Below are 7,152 nucleotides of genomic sequence, written 5' to 3'. Positions count from 1 at the left end.
CCAGTCCTAGTCCCAGTCCTAGTCCCAGTCCAGTGTAGAGGTAGATCCTCTCTGGACCCTCTGCTGGTGGACTCACAGTTGGTCTCTGAGGTTTGTGCTGATCAGCAGCTGCTGTAAAGAACACATCATATCATCATCTGTCAGAGAAATCACTGTCACTGAGACTTGATGTCTGTTCTCTGTTCATTTGTGTTAACAGCTGACAGGAAATGTCCAAAAGGTCAAAGGTCACAGAGAGACTGTCCACAAATAAGAGCAAATAGAAAGAAATAAAACAGAGTAAAAAGAGCATCTGGAACATCTGTAGTTTTAAATGATGATCTGGACGATCAAACAGTTCCAGATGTTCAGTAGTTCAACATCAGTAACTACTGTACTGGATGGAACAGTTCTGGATTTAAACAGAGAATCAGAAGCTGACAAAATAAAGACATTTCTAAATGATGCGTTCACTCATTTTCTTGCTGAGTTTCACTGAAGAAGAATTAGTGTCTGCATCTAACGATCAGTTCACTTAGCTGAGAATCAAATCTAGAAATAAACAGCTTCGTAGCTTCTTCAGTTTCACTCTGAACAAGAAGCTGAGGAAAATGTTTTGAATCACAATCACAAGATTTTAGATTTGTGCTGATCACAAATTCTTTATTAACAGAAAATCTGAATGTTTTTGGTTCTTTGCTTCTTTTGTGTTTTTATCACTGTAAATTTAAAATCTCAGTATTTTTGAGCTGCTGCTGTTGAGTTCAATAAAAATGAACTCACCAGTGACGTTGAGTCGACATCTGTCAGAGCTCCAACCTAGATCTGTTCTGACTTCACACAGGTACAGTCCTGAGTCATTAGTCCTGAGTCTGGACAGTTGGACTCTGATTCGTCCTTCTCTGAGGACGTCTTTGTCAAACTGGACTCTTCCTGAAAACTGTTGATCCTGAGACTCTGAGACCTCAACACCTTCATGGAGATGAAACAGGACTAAGTGACTGTGGTCAGTAAACATGACACAGAAGATGTTCACTGAGTTAGAGGATGTGTGAGGTCTGATAGTGAACGTCCACTCCAGTGTGATGTTGTGGTTCTCCTCTGCCTGATAGGAGGTCTGTGTCACATTCACTACAAATGTTCCTGTTGAGGAGACACAGACACAAAGTGACAACTTGAATTATTGAACTATTAATAATTGTTGAGTTGGTGGAGAATAAAGTGAAGATGTGAACTAACCAGAGACACATGAGATCAGGTTGATGAGCAGCAGGATCCTGAAGATCATCTTCTCCCTGTGAGAGGAGACAGAGGTGAAGAAGAAATTACAGAAGAACCAGAGAAAAACTTTAGTGAATCAACAGCTGTCAAATCTGTTTAAACACTATTTCAGATAATGACAGTGTTTAGATTTTTCTACAGCTCAGTATGAGTCTGACATTCACTTACTTTACTACTGAAAACTGTTATTTGTTCACTTATTAATTAACTTTAATTACATATAATTATTTGTAACTAATGACAATAAATGTTCTGTAAGATAAAACACACACAACACCTTCTGTCTTCAGTGATGTTAGTATAATCTTCACCCTTGTGTCTCTTGTGTCACTTTCAGTTTATTCTGAGAGCCTCTCAATGCAGTTGAAGAATATGCAGGCGTTTTTCATAAGGAAGTTCAAAGTGTGTCCTCTGCAAATAAAAAGCACAATCACAGTCATTGTTTTTACATCATCATCTATCATCATCTAAATGAACTACTATCAAAATAAAGGTACAGTAACAGTATTTATTGTATAGTTACTACAAAAACAATCCAAGTATTCTATCACATACTTCATCTGTAGTTTAAACTGGATATTTGTATGAACGTGATACTTCACAAACCACACGTGACCACAGATCAGCTTTTAATCTACTGTATCCTGTAGAAGAGTGAAGTCCAAGCTCTCACACCCCTCTTCACGTCTCTTCCTCACTCTCTGTTGCTCTGAATCTTTGACTCTAACTACTTAAAGTCTTTCACCTTCTTTACCTCTGCTCTCTGTAACCTCACTGTTCCACTTGGTTCTCTCTCATCAACACATGTTTTCTGTTTTGCTGCTGCTAACCTTCATTCCTCGTCTTTCCAGATCACACCTCCACCTCTCTAGATTTTCCTCCACCTGCTCTCACCACAGATCACATGTCATCTGTGAACATCATCGTCCATGGAGTTTCCTGTCTGACCTCATCTGTCAGTCTGTCCATCACCAGACTGAGGAAGAGGCTCAGAGCTGATCCTTGATACAGACCCACCTCCACCTTGAACTCCTCCTACAGCTCATCTCACCACTGTCTTACAGCTCTCATACATGTCCTGCACTAGTATAACATACTTCTCTGTCCTTGTCCACACCCTGTCCTACTCTTTCTCTAGATCCATGAAGACACAGTGCAGCTCTGTTTGTCCATCTCTATACTTCATCAGCATCTTTTAAAGTAAATACTACATCTGTTGTACTCTTTCTATACATTAAACCATACTGCTGCTCACAAATGTTCACCTCTGACCTTAGCCTAGCTTCTACTCCCCCCACAACTATAAATAGTATCGTTTGTCTATAAAATTGTTCTAAGTACACCTGTGTTTAACACTTAATCCTTATTTACATTAAAGAAAACAAAAAAGAAATAAATATAGATCAACTTACAACAAAGAATTAACATTTATTAACATTGTTTTTTAGTCTGTAAGAGAAAAAATTTAAAGTGCAACAATTTGTAATAAAGAAATTAAATCTTTACTTAAACTATAAACATTTTATTTGACCGACTTGAACCATTTGATACTGGAAAAGAAATTGAATAAACTCATTAATTAATAATAAATTCAAACTGATCAGCAACATTAACTCAGGACCACAATATATTAAACACTTTAATCTACAAAACAAAAACAATAAAACAATCTGTGCTGATTATTTTCTTTTATCAACATAAGGAAGTCAGGATTAAAGCTACAATGAGCACGTTTTGCAGTTCACAGCTTTTTAAAGAGGGTTTAAAACAGGATCCATCAACTCTCAGCTCCTGTTCAGTGTTTATCTGGGATCAGTTCTTGGTCTTCAGAGCAGCAACAGCAGAGAATCCAGTCTCACAAAGAGAAGTTAGGTACAAAAGGAAGAAGAGTCCTCACATCTTCTGTCCTAACAGTGGATCCTACACTACTCTGCTTCTCTCTTCATAACCTTCTTCATATTTCCTCGTCTTAGTTTTCAGGTGACTTTCGTTTGTCTCTTTATCTCCGTCTCTGTCGTCTTTCTTTTCATCCTTGTTAAATTTTTTTTCATGTGTCTCTTGAGGGTTTGTTCACTAAACCTCAAACCTCCCGCTCCAAACTCGGTGCAATAACAACATAGAGTTAATACTCTCTACCATCTACTGTGCTGCATGTGCAATTACACTTTATTCTAGTACGGACCGCGCAGCTTCGTCGCTCCTGTTCTCTTCTCCTTCATTCCTCAATCATCCTCTCTCTCTCTAGATCTTGTTAAACAAACTTAAAACTCTACCACCACCTCTTTTAGACACTTCCACTCTTTATCCTCTTCACTTCACTCTTACTCTCATCATTTTGTTTATAACAGAGTTTCAGGTTTATGCTAAGAAATGACCAAAGTAACTGATAAACATAACATTTAAATAACAAACCTTGTGATGATTCAGAGGTCCATGTTTCATTTGTTTTATTCCGCCTCGAAGAATCGTTCATATATCCTCAACTGATGCTCGATGAATTCTTCATTTCTTGAGCTTTTATAAATTGTCGAGATTCTTCTGACAAACTCAGAATAAAGCAGAAACAGGTTCACAGTCCTGGTTGCTATAGGACGTTTCTGTTCTACGTCATTTTGTCCACTATAGATGACCAATCAAACCGTTGAAGTCGTGACGAGGATATCGAGGCGGTTCTAAGGTTTTTGTGCTGCAGTAATATCTCAGTCCACTGGATGGCAGAGTGCTCGAGTGGATCTGCATTTCGTTGGTGTCGGGGAGCTCCTGTAACTCTGTGAAGTGTCACAGTTTATATCAGGAGAAACGTGTTATTTATAATTCAGAGAAGTATTGAAGGGTAGAAGACGGAGAAGTAGTCTGGGTAGTGTTGTGTGGAGGTATCAGTCTGTACAGGTCCAGGAACTGTTTCTCATTCCTACTAAGTTCAGAGTTCAATGAGTTTGAGTCAGGAGATGAGAGATTTAATAGTTTGGAGCTTAGTGAAGGAGAAAGATACAGGAGTGATGAGAAAAGGAGACAGAGAGGAGGAGTGAAACTAAAAGGAAAAAGAAAGAGGGTTGTAGTAGTGAAAGAAGAGGACAGGAGGAAAGCTGCTGAGTGTTGTAGTGAGGTTTGATGGAGAGGAGGGTTAAAGAAAGAGGATCCTATGAAATTAACTAAATTATAAGAGCACAAGTAGGAGAAGTGAAGTTTGTAAAGGTGCTGGAAATTTGTTGACTGGGTTTAACACAGAGGTTCAGGTGGAAAAGGCAAAGAAGTTGGACTGTGTAGGGTTGGTTAAGTGTGATAAATGTTGGTAGAAAGGGTTTAATTAGTGGAGTCTCCCTCAGTGTTAGGATGAAAGATCTGTAACAGAGAGGTTAAAGGTGAACAGAGGATCACAAGAGTAATTGAGAGAAGAGAAACTGAATCGGTCATAATTGAGTTTGAGGGAGAAGAAATAGTGTGTGTGTGTGTGTGTGTGTGTGTGTGTGTGTGTGTGTGTGTGTGTGTGTGTGTGTGTGTGTGTGTGTGTGTGTGTGTGTGTGTGTGTGTGTGTTAAGTTTCCTTCACTTTCAATCAGGCCAATAGCCTTTAACATGCCACAGCTTTTAATAAGCATAATGTGGACCAGTTCTTTACATTTACATTTAGTCATTTAGGAGTCGCTTTTATCCAAGGCGACTTACAAGTAGGGTACAAGGGTAGGCAGGGTGAGCGTAAAGAGGTCTTGCCTAAGGTCCATCTGGAGTATGGATGAAACTGGTGTTATCACTGTCCATAAAGCAAACACAGTGGCAGCCAGGAGAGGATCTCTGACATCTGCTGAGAGAAGACCCCTGGTCTCTGTCTCCTGTGCTGTCCACTGGGAACAGGACCTCCCTTCTTCATTTTCCTGTGAGTCAACTTTTTGGGCCATTTTCTAATTTCTGCTCCAACAGGAAGTGTTGGAAGAAAAATCCAAGTGGTGGATGAAGGAGGAGCAGGTTGTGGACTGAAACTTTTTGTAGTCCACACAAAGTGCAGCAAATAAAGACCATGTCTCCTGCTCCTGGACAATCACAGCTCCCTCCTGTCTGTTGATGGGTTTAACTATGTTAAAGAGAACAGGATTGTGATGCTATCATTCCCCCCTCACTGCTCTCACCGCCTGCAGCCCCTGGATGTATCTGTCTTTGGTCCATTGAAGAGACACATCAACACTGTCTCTTCTTCCTGGATGTTCAATAATTGTAGCTGCAGCTTCCCTCTGTCTGTAAACATGGTCAACATTCAGGCTTCAGGGTGAGTGGAAAACATCCCTCAACAGGGAGGTGACTTTGTGACTGAGCGTCCAAATCCTGACCCCAGTCCAGCTGCTGATCTGAATACCTCAACATGTGCAGATGAATTGATCTAAATGACACAGAACAGGGCTCCTAAAATGCCCCAATCACAGGCTGCTACTACTGTCCTTCATTCATCAGACCTTTCCACTGACTCTGGACTCAGAGTAACTGCTCCAGTGGAGTTGAGGACATTTCCAAAGACTGGACCCAGGAAGAAGACCTGAAAAAGAAAAACCCTGACAAGTTCCCTACTCAGTGATACCACAGAGAAAGAGAGGATTGAAGCAGGAAGAACATTCACTGAGCAGAGGAGGAAAAAGTGTCAACATGTTGTGAACAGAATAAGTTTAATAAAGTAAAGTCACTTCATTCTTAGCTGAAACTTTAATAAAGTGAAGGTTAAAATGTTAAAGTCACAGTTTCTGAGGGATCTGAATAAAAATAAAAAGTGTGACAACTGTGTACACAGTATAAGTACTGTGTAAAAAGTTTTTATAAACTACAAACTTCTTATTTCAGAACTACACTTTTAACTTCTGTTTTCCAGCAGGGGGCGCTGATTCTCTACAACCTGTAACTTAGACCTGATGTTTGTGACTCTTCACCTCTGTCTCCTCTCACAGGGAGAAGATGATCTTCAGGATCCTGAACAAACAAACAGTGAAATGAAATCATCAAGTGGAAGAAAGTAGCTCAAAGTTTAACATCCACCTTGAGTAAATTCATCCACTCTGTTTCTCCTGATTCTGAACATTTCCTTTGTATATTTGTTTCCTCTGTTGGTTCAGTTCCTCCAACTTTATTTTAATGATGTGAAGAATTATAGTAGAGAGAATTTTTAATTTAATCTTTTTTTATTTCATCACATTCTCAGTGGTTCAAAGTTGACATGTTGGACTTGAACCTGTGGAACTTGAACACTTGTTGTAGCCTCCACAAGCTTCACACTCTGCAGGAGTTTTGGTTCAGTCCTCCTGACAGAACCGGTGCAGCTGAGTCCGGTTTGTGGGTTTGTTCTGGACTTTGTGAGACCACTTCAACATCTTTACATCCCAGATTTTAGTGACACTGTGTTTGGTTTAGTCTTAGAAAGGTTTGTAGAGTTTAATAAAAAACACTTCCGTGAAACAGTCTCAGTCACTGACACACTGAAGACCTGATTTAATAAAAAGGGGAAAAAAAAGACACAATTGATGTCTGGAAAGTGAAGTTATTGTGTGCATATTGACAACAGAGCCTTTATTGACAGAATAAATGAGTGCTAAATGTTAAAATATTCAGGTGACCTGTCTTAAAAGGCAGCAGTTATTATATTCACCACTTAGCTTCAATGCATTTGGCACCATGTGAAAGAGGAAGTAAAAGCTCTATAAATAATAGTTGTAGTTCACGTTGTGTTAATCAGTAGATTAACTGTTCCTCACTCTAACATTGCCAAATAAATCTTTCATGCTAACACTGAGGGAGACTCCACTAATTAAACCCTTTCTACCAACATTTATCACACACTTAACCAACCCTACACAGTCCAACTTCTTTGCCTTTTCCACCTGAACCTCTGTGTTAAACCCAGTCAACAAATTCCCAT

At 39.5% G+C, this 7,152-nt stretch overlaps 1 long non-coding RNA gene across 1 annotated transcript; it reads right to left on the bottom strand.

Moving 5' to 3' along the window:
• Positions 1-1,244: 1,244 nt before the first annotated feature.
• LOC113157631 lies at positions 1,245-3,793 on the bottom strand. Its single transcript, XR_003298508.1, has 3 exons — positions 3,673-3,793; positions 1,538-1,671; positions 1,245-1,274 (listed from the first exon to the last, which is right to left on the bottom strand). It is a non-coding gene; the product is annotated as an uncharacterized LOC113157631 (long non-coding RNA).
• Positions 3,794-7,152: the final 3,359 nt, after the last annotated feature.

The sequence above is a fragment of the Anabas testudineus genome, chromosome 18 (assembly GCF_900324465.2).
Source record: "Anabas testudineus chromosome 18, fAnaTes1.2, whole genome shotgun sequence".
Classification (NCBI taxonomy): Eukaryota; Metazoa; Chordata; class Actinopteri; order Anabantiformes; family Anabantidae; genus Anabas; species Anabas testudineus.
Note: the sequence above shows the minus strand (reverse complement) of the source record. Positions and strands in the feature narration are given on the sequence as shown.